The following is a 17,834-nucleotide window of genomic DNA, read 5'->3' on the forward strand; positions in this document are numbered from 1 at the left end:
ATTGAAAGCAGGGAAGTGATGTTAAACTTGTGGAGAACCTTGGTTAGACCACACTTGGAGGACTGTGCACAATTCTGGCACCTATATTATCCAAAGGACATAGAGGCACTTTAGAAGGTGCAAAAATGAATTTGCTGGAATGATACCAGAACTGAGGGGTTATACTATCAGGGAAGATTGAGCAGACTAGGGTTCTTTTCTCTAGAAAAGAGAAGAATGAGGAATGGCCTGATAGTTATCTTCATGGGTTTGATAGGGTAGAGATAGAGATGATATTTCTACATCCAGGGGAGACAAGAACTAGGGGCCATCAATATAAGATAGTCAGTGATAAATCAAATAGGAAGTTCAGGAAAAATTTATTTTCCTGGAGAGTGGTTAAAATGTGGAACTCACTACCACAAGGAGTAGTTGAGACGAATAGCACAGATGCATTTAAGAGGAAGCTAGATAAGTAAATCATGAGGGCGAAAGGAATAGAATAATATGTTGATGGAATTAGATGAAGGGTGGGAGGAGAGTCATGTGGAGCATAAACACCAGCATGAAACTGTTGGGGTGAATGGCTTGTTTCTATGCTGTAAGTACTCAGTAATATTTTGTAACACACTCCATAAATTCCCAACTAGCTTAAAACCCAACTTCCCAGGTTCATCAGACTTGTTCCCGGAATGGCGGGACTGTCCTATGAAGGGGGTTTGGGGAAACTGGGCCTGTATTCTCTAGAGTTTTGAAGAATAAGAGGTGATCTCATTGAAACCTACAAAATACTTAAAGGGATAGACAGGGTAGATGCAGGTAAGATGTTTCCCCTGGTTGGGGAATCTAGAGTCAGGGGACACAATTTCAAAATAAGGGGGAAGCCACTCAGGACAGAGATGAGACATTTCTTTACTCAAAGGGTTGTGAATCTTTGGAATTCTCTACCCCAGAGGGCTGTGGAAGCTCAGTCATTGAGTATGTTTAAAGCAGAACTTGACAGATTTCCAAATACAAATGATATAAGGGGATATGAGGATAGTGTGGGGAAAAGGCATTGAAGTGAATGATCAGTCATGTTCATATTGAATGGTGGGGCAGGCTTGATGGGCTGAATAGCCTACTCCTTCTCCTATTTTCCTATTCTGTCCTGTGCTGAATCTGATGTGCTTCACACATCCTTTCACTGGCTGCCTGCTCCAGTGAATTTAAAATTCTCGCCGTTATCTTCACATCCTCCCGTGGCCTTGCTGCTTCCTATCTCTGCAACCTGGTTCAGAATTATTCCCCTTTGCCAAAAGTGAGGTATATTTGTCCAGTTTTGGTTTAATGGCTGTTCCTTTAAATCCAATCACAGTTTTAAAAAAAAATCCGATTCCAGTGAGAAGCTTATTTCCATATGCTGTTGCAAGTTTTATCGATTACGTGCTGGAGAGAGGATTATTTCTCGTGTGCTGTGACTTGCGGCTCATTTTTAATTTTAAGTGCTGGAATATGCAAAGTGCAGCATGTTCTGTTAACTTTTATAGGATATAAAAGGCAGATTCTTCTTGAATCAGAGATTTGTTTGAAATCCAAATTTGAAACTCTTTAAAGTGAGAAAACATGCAATGATCTTCAAAGAAACGGCTTAAATTATTTAGGCTCACACAGTGTTAGACATTCTTGGCACCTATTCCTTTTATCTATGTTATTTTTCTTTCCTGTGAAAAATGCCTTGAGAGGTTTTCTACATTAAAAGCTCTGTGTTAATGCATGTTATTGTTGCTGCCACTTGGTTTTGTGATAGTTGTTAAAGTAGTATTTAGGGTGAAGAACTTAGGATCCTGAATCTGCTCTGCTTTTACACTGAGAAACTGATACAATTTGGGTAAGTAGGAACGTGAGATGGATTGGAGACCTGTTAGCCCGGTTTACACTGATTTTTGCACTCATCTGTAGGAAGTGGGGGTGATATTATACCTGTGCACATATGGGTGGATATGTTATACTGAAATGGGCACAAGAGAAATCCATCATTCTGAGTAGTTCCAGACAATTGTGTCACAGTAGTGCTGGGTAAAATGGAACTGTGTGTGTTCCTGGTGTCCACATTGCTAAGGGTATTCAAGGGTGATACTTATTTTAAATGGCTGTTTTCCTGAAAGCAGGAAAAACCAATACTACCAAGGATGTAAGAAATTGGAACGCGAGGCATTTTAAAAAGATGTTGGGCCAAGGCCAGGACCTTGGACCTGCCAGCCTTTATCCACCCCATCCCCCCACCAAAACTGCTGAGGTGGACATCCCAGCATTGCTGTACCTGCTGGGACCTGAACCCTGTCTGAAATGTTTAACTGTCACAACCTCATGATTGGGACCTAGGGTATGGGAGCAAGTACTGAAAGCCGTGCTCAACCATACTTACATAGTGCCAGAGCGGGACCAGAAGAAATCTGGGGTCTGTTAAAATTACCCAGTTATTTGCTATCCCTGTTCCAGAATCGAAGACTGGTAACGCTTTGAGCTCTATAAGAGTCATATCTTCTGTATCATGCAAACTAGCTATGTGAAGCTTTGAAGGTCAGCTCTTTCCCGCCCCCCCCCCGCAAGAAGGATGTATTAATTAAATATGTTTAATAATTACCAAGACAGTCCTGCTTATCACTTAAATCCTTTTTCTACAACTTGGAACTCCATCAGATAGTTTCTTTAATACTTGGCCATAATTAGAAAGGATATATGGCTCATAAATCTTCGAGCTGATGGAAAGCTTAGTAAGGGGAAGGATGAGACGAAGTAAGTTTTATTTATCAAGATTTTTTCTGCACCAGATCTAAAATCTTTTATGTAAAAACAAAGGCATAAGGAAATATTCAATGTTAATTTAGTTGCTTCATAAAGTCAGCATTACTGCACAGTATTGTGGATTTGGAGGAGGATGTTGGCATTCTTTGCTGGCATTGTCCTCCTCCTTGCACCCACCCATCCCATTTGGTAACTTGTTGTTTTCCATTGCCTTGTTATATGAAAAATTATGCATCTGAATTGGTCAAAATAATGTAAATATTTTTAGATAAATCATGCACACACTGTTGGAATTAGAACGATAGAAAAGTTACGGCACAGAAGGAGGCCATTCAGCCCGTTGTGTCTGCACCAGCTGAAAAATCTAGCTGCCCCATCTAATCCCACCTTCCAGCAGCTGGTCCGTAGCCTTGCCACTCTCCTCTCTGGTGAATGAGAATGACTGCTTCAGCAAGAAAACATTAGAAACTGTAATTTTACTTTCCCACACATTCTCCCTCTTTCATGTTTTATTAGTTACAATTTTATACCCATATTAAAGAGTTTGCAAGAAAAATTCACCATCTTTATGAATGTTGATCTGCGTCCCTTGTTTGAAGGTGTATGAGAGCATTGTACGATGATTCTTCCCTGCATCCCCTTGATCACCTGGGCCTGTTCTTTGTCCTGACATTTTATTCCCACTTTATGACATTGCAATATTGGATTGAAATCTTGATTTGAGGTTAGTAATGGATTTGCAATTGCCAAAATCGGCAGTAACTTTGTTAGCCATTCATCCTGGGGAAATGAGCAGGAAACAGTTCAATCATCTCCTATCAATTGCCCTAAGAAGTTTCAGTTTTCTCCCTAAACAGTGAGATTTGTCTGATTCTTGCTGTCCTGCTTATTGCAACATTCACATTCTTGGTGCAGTTTTCTTTCTGCTTCTCTTAATCATCTTCAAATTGAAAGCAATTAGGAAGGAACATAGTAGCTTAGTCTTTATTGCAAGGGAGTTGAAGCTTAACAGTGAGGCGGTCAGCCTATAATTATATATGGCTTCGGTGAGACCATACCTGGAGTATTGTGTACAGTTTTGCTGACCTTACCTATGGAAGGATTTACTTGCCTTAGAGCGGGTGCAGTGAAGGTACACTAGATTGATTCCTAGGATGAGAGGACTGTTCTATGAGAAGAAATCGAGTAGAATGGGTCTATATTCTCTGTGGTTTAGAAGAATGAGACACAATTTAATTGAAGGAGTAACATGTGCTGTGGATAAAGGGGAGACCGTTGACATACTATACCTGGATTTCATGAAGGCATTTGACAAGGTGCTACATAAAAGGTTATTGCGCAAAGTAGGAGTTCATGGTGTAGGAGGTAACACATTAGCATGGATAGAAGATTGGTTGGCAGAAAAGAGTATGCATAAATTGATTGGCAGAATGTGATGAGTCCCGCAGGGGCCTGTGCTATGGCCTCGACGTTTTACATTTTAAATCAATGACTTAGATGAGGGGAGTGATGGCATGGTAGCTAAATTTGCAGATGACACAAAGATAGTAGGAAAGTAGGTTGTGAAGAGGTCATAGAGGTTGCAGACCGATATAGATAGGTTGAGTGAGTGAGCAAAAATCTGGCAGATGGAGTATAATGTGGGAAAATGTGAAGGTGTTCACTTTGGCAGGAAGAATAAAAAAGCAGAGTATTACTTAAACTGAGAGCGACTTTAGAATTCTGAGGTTGAGAGGAATCTAGGTGTTCTAGTGCATGAGTCACAAAAGGTTAGTATGCAGGTACAGCAGGTATTAAAGAAACCTAATGGAATGCTATCCTTTATTACGAGAGGAATTGAAAATAAAAGTAAGGATGTTATGCCTCAGTGATACACGGCATTGGTGAGACCACATCTCGAATACTGTGTGCAGATTTGGTCTCCTTATTTAAGGAAGGATGTACATGCATTGGAGGCGGTTCAGAGGTGGTTTCCTGGATTGAGACTTGGAATGAGTGGGTTGTCTTATGAGGAAAGGTTGGACAGACTTAGCTTGTTTTCACTGGAGTTTAGAAGAGTGAGGGGGAGACTTGATTGAAGTATATAAGATCCTGAACAGTCTTGACAAGGTGCATGTGGAAAGGATCTTTCCTCTTGTGGGTGAATCCAGAACTAGGGGGCACTGTTTTAAAATTAGGGGTCGCCGTTTCAGGACAGAGATGAGGAGGAATTTTTTCTCTGAGGTTTGTGCGACTTTGGAACTCTGCTTCAGAAGGTGGTGGAGGAGGGGTCATTGAATATTTTTAGATAGATTCTTGTTAGGCAAGGGAATCAAAGGTTATCAGGGGTAGATGGGAGTGTGGAATTCGCGACACAAACAGATCAGCCACAATCTTATTGAATGAGCAGGCTCAAGGGGCTGAATGGCCGACTTCTGCTTCTAATTCGTATGTTCGTATGAGACATATACAATTCTTAGAGGTTTGACAGGGTAGATGTTGAGAAGCTGTTGGAGAGCTGGAGAGTCTGATACTAGGGGTCACAGTCTCAGAATAAGGTGTCGACCATTTAGGACTGAGATGAGGAGAAATTCCTTCACTCGAGGATTCTGAATCTTTTGAATTTTCTGCCCGAGAGGGCTGTGGATACTCAGTTGATAAGTATATTTAATACTGAGATTGATAGATTTTTGGGCACTAAAGGAATTGAGGGATATGGGTATGTGTGTGTGTCGGTGTGTGTGCGCGGGATGGAAAGTGATGATAGATCAGCCATGATATTGAACAGCAGAGCAGGTTCGATGGGCTATATGGCCTACTCCTGTTCCTATTTCTTATTTTCTTACTGAGAGTCAGTCTTCTGCTTTTTACTTCTGTCTTTCATTTTTTCCTACTTTTTGCTACTTTGCAGCTGTTCTACCTTTGCCTGTCCATCATTTTTACAACAGCGCTATCTAATCGTCTTCGCTCTGGGCTGCCATCTTTGGAACTGTTATCCTTTAATCTTTCTCTTTTGTCTTTTTTCTTCATCTTGATCTTCTGGGTAAATTTCAGTCAGCTGCTTAAGGGCCTCAATTGGCTTGGGGCAGGTGGGCTGTATGCCACCTCCCCTACCACGAGTAAAATAACAGCAGGAGCAGGTAGGCAACGCGAATGGCGCCCCCCCACCCCACTCGATTTTACGCCTCCTCCCAGTCCACTTCTCGTGGTTTCCGTAAAATTCCGGCCATAGTTTGCCCTTCCCCATCTTGGCAAATATGCCACAAACCTGAGAATTCTCTGCTAAGTGTAACTGCAAAGTGCTGGTGAGACCATATCTGGAGTATTGTGTACAGTTCTAGGCATCACACTATAGAAAGGGTATATTTCCCTTCAAAAGAATGTAGCTCACATTCACCAGAATGTTACCAGGCCCCAAGGGTTACATTATGAGGTGAGATTATCTAAACTAGCCTTGTATTCCCTGGAATATAGAAAATTAAGGGTTGAGATTTTTAGAATTTTCATAGGAATTGGTAGGGTAAGATTTTTCCACTGTTGGGGGTAGTTTAGGACCAATGGACAGAACCGTAAAAACAGAGAGAGGCCATTCAAAGATGACTTGCATTTCTGTAGTGCCTTTCGTGACCTTAGGACTTCCAAAGTGCTTTACAGCCAATTAAGTTTTTTTTTTGAAGTGTGATCACTGATGTTATGCAGGAAACGTGGCAGCCAATTTGTTCCCAGCAAGATCCCACAAACAGCTAATGACTGGATAATCTGTGTTTTTAAGTGCTGTTTGCTTGAGAAATAAATATTGGCCAGGACATTGGGGATATCTCCCCTGGTGTTCTTGGCAATAATGCCATTGGATCTTTTACGTCCATCTGAGAGAGCAGATGAACCCTCGGCTTAACACCTCATTCGAAGGACAACACCTTGGACAGTGCAGTACTCCCTCAGTACTACAGTAGAGTGCCAGCCTTGATATTTGAGCTCGAGTTTCTGGAGTGAGACTTCAACCCTCGACCTTCTGACTCAGAGGCAAGGGAACCACAGCTGACACTAGAAATTAGGAAACAGTTTTTCACACAATGGATGGTGGATGTGGGGAACTCACTCCCAGAAAAAGCGGAAACTGCTAGCTCAATTGATGTTTTGAGTCTGAGATTGATAGATTTTTACTGGCTGGGCAAGGGTATAAAAGGATATGAAACCAAGGCAGGTGGAGGGAGTTCAGATACAGATCAGTCATGATCTCATTGGAAAGCAGAACAGGCTCATAGGGCTGACTGGCCTACTCTGGTTCTTATATTTCCCCTACCTTGGTGGTGTAGCTGTTCTATTGATGGAATGGCTGAGTTCAAGGAATGGTTGTGTAAACTCGCATTGATGTTTTACCGCTCTGGCATTGTACCCTAACTATCTGAACCCAGGAAGTAGAACGTTTCAAATAATGCCATGCTGTCAATTATTGGAAGTCCCATAATTCCCTAGGATGTGGGACAAGACAAAATGTAGCAATCTGAGCAGTGGCACTTATATTTGCAGATTTTATTTATTGTTTTACTAATTTGTGGAAGGAATGACCTTATAGGAAATGATAATTGTCTGCTTGTTGAATCCACTGTTCTAATGTAAAACAAATTTTAGAAGATAAATAGAGAGGCTGAGGTAATTCTTTAGAACTGCAACATAGAACATGGATTGAACTCACCATCCCTTAGCAACGCAGAAATATGTATAAAATTTGAGAAAATCCAGAAAGTTATCATGGTCCACAAATAAACAACTGGGAATATGGAAGTACTCCTTTAGTCACCAACTGGAGAAATATGAATGCAATTCATTTTACTATCTCCCTGTGTTGGGCATAATTTATAGTTTTAATTTTATTTTAAATTATCTTTTGGTTCTGTGGCTGTAGCCATCAACCTGCCATCTGTCATGATGTTGGGAAACTTGTCAAAGGATGAAGAAAATGCTATGCTTTTGCGACCTGAAGTGATTTGGAACTCCATGGTATGACTTTGGCCCAACTGAGAAATTTGCAAAGAAACCCATGGCATAATTTCAGATGTCTGATTTATTTCTTACTGCTTTAATTTATACACTTGGAAGATTATGCTCAGTTTCGATCAACCCTTGTGAAAGCTGTTACAACTAGGTGAGAAGTGTGTCTCGGGGTCTTTTGCTGTCTATACCTGGTCTTATATTAACAGGGTTTTTTTTTAACACACTATGTTTTGAGCTCCCCCTTTTGTGAATCTTTGTTCACAGCGTTCCAATTATAAGGCAAAGAAACCAACACACCAGGTTTTCTCAGCTTTGAAGGAGAAAAGTGAAATTTATTAAAACTTAGACTTAAACTCTAATACAGTTGACGGCTATGGATATATGACGCGCCTACTCTTGCATGCACACGCAATATACGCATGCAAATAGGGACAGAAAAGAGGAGAGGAAAATATAGTAGAGAGGGGTTTGAGGCAATATCAGAAGAGTTTCTTGTTTACTGTGCTTTGAGCTCACTTGACTGTAAGTAGTCTTGCTGTTTGGCGGGGTCCAGTGTTCTTAAACCTTGTTCACATAGGAGACTTTTCTCTCTTTGAGGTTCACGTGTTTTCCCAAGATTCAGTTCGTGAGAAAGAGATGGAGGCAGGCAGGATAGGAGAGGAGGTTCTGTTCCAACCGGGAGTACACGGCTTTCTCATTTCAAACACTCAGTTGGATGTTCAAATTCAAAACCTCCAACAGTCAGTCAGTCATGTGACCAAAACTGGTCTGATCACTTCTGTGGATTGGGGAAGCAACAACTGGGTCCCCGTTGTTCCAACACTGTTGGTTATTATTGCAAATGTCTTTCTAGTCAGGGGCTTGCAATTTTAAGTTTTAATGTTCAGTGGCGAAATCATGTGTGCCTCTGTCTTGGCATGTGGGGGGTTTGCCTGACAAAGCATTCAACAATGTTTCCTAAATCACTTCCAAGAACTACAAGGATAAATGAGGGAGACTTTGGTGCTTCTACCTAAATTCAACAAAGGGGGATAAGTCAGGAGCATTTCAAATGATGAGAGGAATTGATCAAATTTGGACAATTTGAAATTTGATCATAATATGCATACATGTATATTATTTTGCTTTCTGGATTGTTAAAATGAGAAACATACTCATTCTGGTCAACAGAATATTGTTCAGCATTGCATGCAGTACAACCATCAATGTCCTCACCCATACAAAATTCACCTTTGCAGTTGCATTAACACAGACTATGGCATTGGGTGATTACTAATCCTGTTACCCAGCAACGCTTTCTTGGATCAGATAATGGCAGCAGCATCTGAATTTATAGGCAGCTAGCACATCATTTAGGAATTAGGAATACACCGATTATGAGCTCTTCTCCTCTTCCTACCTCTCTGTGAAAATGTAATGATTTGAGACACCCAAAACCTATGGAGCAAGCCTTTGGCTCAGTGGTAGCTTTCCCACCTCTGAGTCAAAAGGTTCGAACCTCACTCTATGCAGTCCCAGCATTTGGAGAGCGGAGCTCTGGTTCTAGATTGATGTCCAGTGTGAGTCCTGTATCTGAGTGATTTACTCCCCCGCCCCAACCCCGGCCACCACCACCAAATGACTTGTGAGAGCTCATGAAACCTTGCCACCATATAGGACTAACTACCCCTATTGCTGATATAAAGATGGTTATGGCCATGAAAGGATCATTCACGTTGCGACCTGTTAGATTGTTAATCGACCCATGAATCATTCCACAACTTCACACTATTCTCCAAGGGAATAGTGTAAAGATACGAAACCAATAATCTCCACACTTTCATCACCCAAGTCTGAAGTCTCAGCAGACTACTTCTGGATACAAGTAGCTACATTGACTTACACGTTTCATAAAATCAAATGCCCAGAAAATCAGTTCAATCATAGGCAGTATTACAGGGAGGAAGCAGAGGCACCTTTCATTGGCCGGGAAACCTGAACCGGGCAAGTGGAGGTCATGCTGAATTGAACAGCCGCGCAACATTAGAATTTTTCTACTGTGTTTTCCTACCCGTCAGCCAGCCAGATTAAAGGCTGTCTGGTTGCTGGGCAGAAAAGGTTGTGTTACAAGGCAGCAGTTGGATACCACTGCGGATGGGGTGTCTGGAGATCATGATAGATTTGTTGGGTGGGGGGAAGGTGGGGATGCCCACATCCCACAAATGAATAAAAGCATTGCTTGTGGGCCAGGAGGAGCAGGAGTGCTTCCCCACGTAACTGATGGATCTGGCAGCTTCCACTTCCCTATAGCTGTCTGGTTTCCTGAGCAGAATCCTGTGCTGAAGGAATTAAATCCAAATCGTTGACAAAATTTGAGGCACATAATCTTATTTAAATCGCCCCGATTAAACCGGAAGTAGGAGTGTTCGTGACAGTTTGAGGTCGGGTCCCTATTGTTAACAATTTAAACCACCACTATCTCGCCTGTCCTGTGGGAATTAAAGCTACCCCATAGTTTGCTCATAAAGAGAGCATAAAAGAATATTTAATTTCCATTCATAATAAGGCAGCATATGACTCTCCTCCAGTCCCATATTCACACTGAGGATACCTTCCGTCATGTTTTATGGCACTACCACTATAAATAGTGGGATCGATTCAGAACAGATCTAGCAGCTCAAAGCTGGGCCTCCATGAGCTGCTGTGGGCCATCAGTAGCAGCAGAATTATATTCAACCACAATCTGTAACATCACGGTCTGGCATATCCCTCACTCTACCATTACAATCAAGCCATGTGACCAACCCTGGTTTAATGAGGAGTGCAGAAGAAGACCAGGAGCAGCACCCGACACATCTTATAAATGAAGTGCCAACATGATGAAGCTATAAGACAGGAATATACACATGCTAAAGTGTGGAAACAGCATGTGATAGATAAAGTTAAGCGATCCCACAACCAAAGGATCAGATCAAAGCTTTGCAGGCCTGCCACATCCAGTTATGTATGGAGAAAGGGGAGATGGTAGCAGTGTGTTAATGTCACTGGACTAGTAATCCAGAGTCCAGGCTAGTGCTCTGGGGGTATGGGTTTGAATCTCACCATGGCAGATGGTGAAATTTGAATTTAATTAATAAATCTGGAATTGAATCTATTCTCATGGCGACAATGTCGATTGTTGTAAAAACCCATCTGGTTCACTAATGTCCTTTAGGGAAGGAAATCTGCCATCCTTACCTGGTCTGGCCTACATGTGACTCCAGACCCACAGCAATGTGGTTGCGCCTTAAATGCTTCTGAAATGGTCTACAAACCACTCAGTTCAAGGGCAATTAGGGATAGGCAATACATGCTGGCCTAGTCAGCGATGCCCATATCCCACAAATGAATACAAAAAAAATCTTAATGGGAGGAAGCTGTTTGTACATCCTCGTCTTCAATGATGGCAGAGCCCAGGATATGAATGGATTATTCATCTTGGCCTTCTCCTTAGATGTCCAAAACCACAGACACCGGTATTCAGCCAGTCTGATACACTCCATGTGATATCAAGAAACAACTGAGTCTACTGGACACATCAAAGAGGTGCAGAACAAGCTGCACCTCTGCCAAGTGTTCCAGGACAGCTACAGAACTAGCATCGACCTGACAATATGGAAAATTGCCCAGGTATGCCCTGTCCACAAAAAGAACAAATCCAATTTGGCTAATTACTGTCCCATCAGCCTACACTTAATCATTAGCAAAGTGATGGAAGGTCTCATTGACAGTGCTACCGAGTGGCACTTGCTCAGCAATAACCTGTTCACTGATATTCAGTTTGGGTTCTGCCAGAAATGCTCAGTTCCAAACCTTATTACAGCTTTGGTCCAAACATGGATAAAAGAGTTGCATTCCAGAGGTGAGGTGAGAGTGACTGCCCTTGACATCAAGGCAGCATTTGACCATGTATGGCATCAAAGAGCCCAAGTAAAATCAAACTCAATGAGAATCAGGAGGAACACTCTCTGTTAGCTGGAGTCATACTTAGCACAAAGGAATTGTTTGTGGTTGTTGGAGGCCAAACATATAAGCCCCAGGACATTGCTTCAGGACTTCCTCAGGCTAGTGTCCGAGCCCCAACCCATCATCAGCTACTTCACCAACGACCTTCCCTCCATCATAAGGTCAGAAGTAGGAATGAAGGCTGATTGCACAGTGTTGATTTCCATTCACAGCTCTACAGATAATCAAGCAGTCCATGCCCACGTGCAGCAAGACCTGGACGACATTCAGACTTGGGCTGCTAAGTGGCAAGTAACATTCACGCCACGCAAGTGCCAGGCAATAACCATCTCCCCATGACATTCAAGGACATTTAGGAATGGGCAGTAAGTGTTGGCCTAGCTAGCTACGCCCACATCCCATGAACAAATACAAGGAAAATTACCATCACTGAATCCACCACCATCAGTCTCATCCAGAGTGCGATTAAACAGAAGTCTCCTTCGAACTAATACAAGTCCCATTCAATGTATGCAGTGGCAACTTGGTGCTTAAGTACAGGTGATTCTTGGGAGATTGTGATCTCCTTTCCTTCTGCATCGGTCTTCACTATAGAGGATACAAGTAACATTCCAGGAATAGCTTTAATTCAGGAAATGGAATGTAGGGAGGAGCTGAAGAAAATTATAATCAGGGAAGTGGTACTGAGCAAATTGTTGGAGCTTTGGACTGATGAGTCCCTGGGTCCTGATGGACTTCATCCTAGGGAATTAAAGGAAGTAGCTAGTGAGATATTGATACATTGGTTTTAATTTTTCAAAATTCCCTAGATTTGGGGAAGGTTCCAAAATAGTGAATGTAACTCCTTTATTCAAAAAGGGAGGGAGACCAAAAGCAGGGAACTACAGGCCAGTTAGCTTAACATCTGTCATAGGGAAAATATTAGAAGCTATTATTAACTACATTATAGCAGGGCACTTAGAAAAATTCAAGGTAATCAGGCAGAGTCAACATGTTTTTGTGCAATGGCAATCATGTCTAACCAATTTATTGAAGTTCTTTGAAGAAGTAACATGTGCTGTAGATAAAGGGGAACCGGTGGATATACTGTACTTGGATTTCCAGAAGGTTCGTGATAAGGTGCCACATCAAAGGTTATTGCGGAAAATAAAAAATCATGGTGTAGTAGGGTAACATATTGGCATGGATAGAAGATTGGCTAGCAAACAAGAAACAGAGAGTAGGCATAAATGGAGCATTTTCTAGTTGGCAAGATGTAATGAGTGGTGTGCCACACGGATTTGTGCTGGGGCCTCAACTTTTTACAATTATATATTTACAATTTGGATGAAGGGACCAAAGGTATGGTTGCTAAATTTGCGAATGACACAAAGATAGGTAGGAAAGTAGGTTGTGAAGAGGACATAAGGAGGCTCCAAATGGATATAGATAGGTTAAGTGAGTGGGCAAAGACCTGGCAAATGGAGTATAATGTGGGAAAGTGTGCAATTGTCCACTTTTTTTTAGAACATTACAGCGCAGTACAGGCCCTTCGGCCCTCGATGTTGCGCTGACCTGTGAAACCACCTGACCTACACTATTCCATTTTCATCCATATGTCTATCCAATGACCACTTAAATGCCCTTAAAGTTGGCGAGTCTACTACTGTTGCAGGCAGGGCGTTCCACGCCCCTACTACTGTCTGAGTAAAGAAACTACCTCTAACATCTGTCCTATATCTATCACCCCTCAACTTAAAGCTATGTCCCCTCGTGTTTGCCATCACCATCCGAGGAAAAAGACTCTCACTATCCACCCCATCTAACCTTCTGATTATCTCTCTATTAAGTCACCTCTCCTCCTCCTTCTCTCCAACGAAAGCAACCTCAAGTCCCCCAGCCTTTCCTTGTAAGACCTTCCCTCCATACCAGGCAACATCCTAGTAAATCTCCTCTGCACCCTTTCCAAAGCTTCCACATCCTTCCTATAATGCGGTGACCAGAACTGCACGCAATACTTCGGCAGGAAGAATAAAAAGAGGCATATTATTTAAATGGTGAGAGATTGCAGAGCTCTGACATGCAGAGGGATCTGGCTGTCCGAGTGCATGAATTGCAAAACATTAGTATGCAGGTAGAACAAGTAATTAGGAAAGCTAATAGAATGTTATTGTTTATTGCGAGGGGAAATAAATACAAAAGTGGGGAGGTTATGTTTCAGTTATACAGGGCATTGGTGAGACCACATCTGGAGTACTGTGTATAGTATTGGTCTCCTTATTTAATGAAGGATGTAAATACATTGGAGGCAGTTCATAGAAGGTTTACTAGACTAATATCTGGAATGGGCAGGTTGTCTTATGAGGAAAGGATGGACAGGCTAGGTTTGTATCCACTGGAGTTTAGAAGAGTAAGAGGTGACTTGATTGAAACATACAAGATCCTGAGGGGTCTTGACAGGGTGGATGTGGAAAGGATGTTTACCCTTGTGGGAGAATCTGGAACTAGGGGTCACTGTTTAAAAATAAGGGGTTGCCCATTTAAGACAGAGATGAGGAGAAATTTTTCTCTGAGGGTTCTGAGTCTTTGGATCTCTCTTCCTCAAAAGGCAGTGAAAGCAGAGTCTTTGAATATTTTTAAGGCAGAGGTAGGTATATTCTTGATAAGCGAGCGGGGAGGGGGCGGGGTAGGTAGAGTAAGGTTATCGGGGATAGGCGGGAATGTGGATTTGAGGTTATAACCAGATCAGCCATGATCTTGCTGAATGGTGGAGCAGGCTAGAAGTGCTGAGTGGCTTACTCCTGCTCCTAATTCACACGTTCATATGTATGTATTATCTGCTGCTTGTTCTGGCTCCGTTGAAAGACCCTACCATTTCTCCTGTTCTCACAAATATGAAGGTCAAAGACAATTGTTAGGGACAAGTGAGGAGGGGTCGAAGGGCTTCCTTCTTTTCCCTCCCTTTGTTTGACCACAACAGATTTAATTCTTTTTTAAACTGGATATACTGGCCAATTCAGTAAATGTTATATTATTTACTTGCTATGATCATAACAAGAACCAATCGGGCCGGTTTTCTTGAGTTTAACTAAGAGATAACTTTATTATACCTAAACCGAACTAATGAAAATAATAAACTATGCACCAACTTTTATTCATACACACACACTAGAGGTTTACACACACACATATAGGTTACAGAGTGGGGAAAGGTTGATTGGTTGAGTTAGAGCCCATAGAAAAATGGCGTACACAGTCTGTGGGGTTTGGTGATTTGGCTGACTTCTAGCTGAATTCGGTAGTGCTGAGGCTTTTAGTTTGAAGAGGTAGATGACTGGTTTGGTGGTTCTCTTGGAGACAGCGATGTGGATGATTTCCTCCAATGGAGTTTCTGATTATAGCCAGAGTATGAAAAGGTGATCAGTCAACAGGCAGGATTTGAAGCTTGCAAGCTGGAATGGAGAGAGAGATAGAGGCACCCCCCACTTGGGTCTGCATATGTCAGAGTCCAGTTGCTGCTGCTTGCTGCTGTAGAGAAACAGAAGCTGAAAACCACAGATGGGGAGGGGCTTGTCACATGACAGCCACCCTGTGATTCAAGCATAGTAGTTAGCAGTATTTCTTGCTAAAAGAAAAAAAACAAGCAGTTCTCTAAAACTTCCTGGGTCTTGCTTCTTGCTGGGATGAGCAGACATTTCATCTCCCTCCTCGCAGGCCTTGCATTTGTATGGCACAGTGTTGCAAATTAGGTGGCCATCGTAAGTTGCTGGCAAAGTCATCTTTTATATGTTCTTTTTAAAATTTCTTCGCAAAAAATCTAAATTCAGATCTCCAGTCAGTGGATTAAAGAAAATTATCATTCAACAAAGCAAGTTGATCTGACGCAATTCTATGGATCCAGGGCTATCCCAGCATCCAAAACAGTAAGGACAGTCTTTCATTAAATCTATGTGCATGGAAGTTTTATTAGATGTTATTCTCTGTGACTGTGAATACTGGAATATCTTCGCTTAAGAGATAAAAATCTGTATACCCCACAGTTGTGAGAAGAGGAAGAAAAACAGAGTGAGAATGAAAAGTAAGAGAAACGCAGGGTAAAGAAAAGATAAAGCAGACCGAATTAAGAATATATTAATGCCACTTTGCATTTTGTCCATGTTACTGATGCAGCTTACTGCTTTTAGTCATGCTTACGCATTTGGCAGGAGTTGCATGGCTTGTGACTAAAAATCCAACATTTGGGATTTGTCCAATTTTGATATCTCTGCTGAAATCCCATTATGAAATGATGATTCAAAATATCTGGAAAACCCAAACACCAATATTCTTTGGGGGCCATTTCTGTTGGACAAATTCAGCTTGTGCCCATACCTTCCAATGTAGCTATCCTGAGTAGCATCTGGGTTAGCTAATTGGGGCGGTTTACCCCTCTGGTGATTCCCTACATTAGAAGCTGCATCCACAGATGCCCATTAGCAGATTCTGAGACCTCTTGCTTTGCAGCTGGGTTCCCATTAGATATAATACCTACACTCCGTTCCCCATCAATATTCAAAAGATACATTCAAGAACTACAGGTTGGCATGACTGTAAATTAATTAATTAAAAAATTAAGAGCAATATAAAGAAAAAAAAATGAAAGGGGAGACTGACTAAGGAATATAGGAAAATGCAGAAACAGAAAGGGTGATCAGAGGGGCAAACAACGACCTGGAAAAATTAATAGCCCTGAGGCTAAATCCAACAGAAAAAATTGCTTTCACTATCAGAGTAGTAAGAGGGCAGTCATAGAAGAGGTGAAAACCATAAAAGATACAAGTTGAAAATAAAAGTGAGCAAAAAATAATATATTTCTGAAACAAAAACAAGAAATGCTGGAACCACTCAGCAGGTCTGGCAGCATCTGTGGAAAGAGAAGCAGAGTTAACGTTTCGGGTCAGTGACCCTTCATCGGAACCGATGAATATCTCTGATGATATATTTCTGAATAGTGAACTGGTGAAGACATGAGCAGTAGGCCCTTGCCAGCCCAAGATATCCCAAGTTTAATCCATGACTTCATTGTATAGGAACATAGGAAGATAGGAACAGGAGTAGGCCATTCAGCCCCTCGAGCCTGTCCTGCCATTCAATGAGAATGGCTGATCCACGGCAAAGATGATGGAAATCAGAGACAGGTTAAATGAACCCCAAACAAATAGATCTGCCGTGATTGGTATTCATCACAGAGTGTTGAGAAAAACTAGAGGAGAGATTTTTAGGGTACTGATGATTGTTATGTGGGCATCAGTAGACACTGGGGAGATACCAGTAGATTGGGAACAGGCTAAAGTGGTGCCTCTGTTCAAAACGGGAGACCAAACAGAAGTTGTAGCACAAGATATGGGCTGACGAAATTGGGGGCAATATATTATCATTGTTTGAGGATTGGTTAATGGACAGAAAACAGAGTCGGAATAAACGGGTCATTTTAGGATGGCAGTGTGTAATTAGTGGAGTACTGCAGGATCAATTTTTGGGCCTCAGATACTTAAAATCTATGGGGGGGGACAGAGCGTGTCATATCCAAGTTTGCTGATGATACAAAGCTAGATAGGAAAGTAAGCTGTGAGGAGAATGCAGAGAGGCTGCAAAAGGATATAGACAGTTAAGTGGGCAAGAAGTCGGCTGATGGAGTATAATGTGGAGAAGTGTGAAAGTATTCACTTTGGAAGGAAGAATGGAAAAGCAGAATATTTTTTAAAGGTGGAAGGCTAGTTAATGTTGATATGCAGAGGGACTTGGGTGTCCTTACACATGAATCACAAAGCTAACATGCAGGTACAACAAGCAATTAGGAAGGCAAATGGTATGTTGGCCTTTATTGCAAGGGAGTTGGAGTATAAGCGCTTTGGTGTGACCACAACTAAAGCACTGTACAGTTTTGGTCTCCGTGCCTCAGGAAGGGTACACTTGCCTTAGAGGGGGATGCAACAAAGATTCACTAGATTGATTCCTGGGATGGGAGGACTGTCCTATGAGGAGAGATTGGGTAGAATGGGTCTGTATTCTTTGACATTGAGAAGAATGAGAGGTTCTCGTTGAAACATAATATTTTTAGAGAACTTGACAATAAATGCTGAGAGGCTGTT

The 17,834-nt window shown here is 41.9% G+C and overlaps 1 protein-coding gene across 2 annotated transcripts in view; it reads left to right on the top strand.

Annotated features, from left to right (window-relative positions):
• b4galt2 (UDP-Gal:betaGlcNAc beta 1,4- galactosyltransferase, polypeptide 2) overlaps window positions 1–17,834 on the top strand; it is a 403,368-nt gene that overhangs the window by 196,166 nt on the left and 189,368 nt on the right. The gene's annotated exons all lie outside the window — the stretch shown is intronic.

The sequence above is a fragment of the Heterodontus francisci genome, chromosome 8 (genome assembly GCF_036365525.1).
Source record: "Heterodontus francisci isolate sHetFra1 chromosome 8, sHetFra1.hap1, whole genome shotgun sequence".
Classification (NCBI taxonomy): domain Eukaryota; kingdom Metazoa; phylum Chordata; class Chondrichthyes; order Heterodontiformes; family Heterodontidae; genus Heterodontus; species Heterodontus francisci.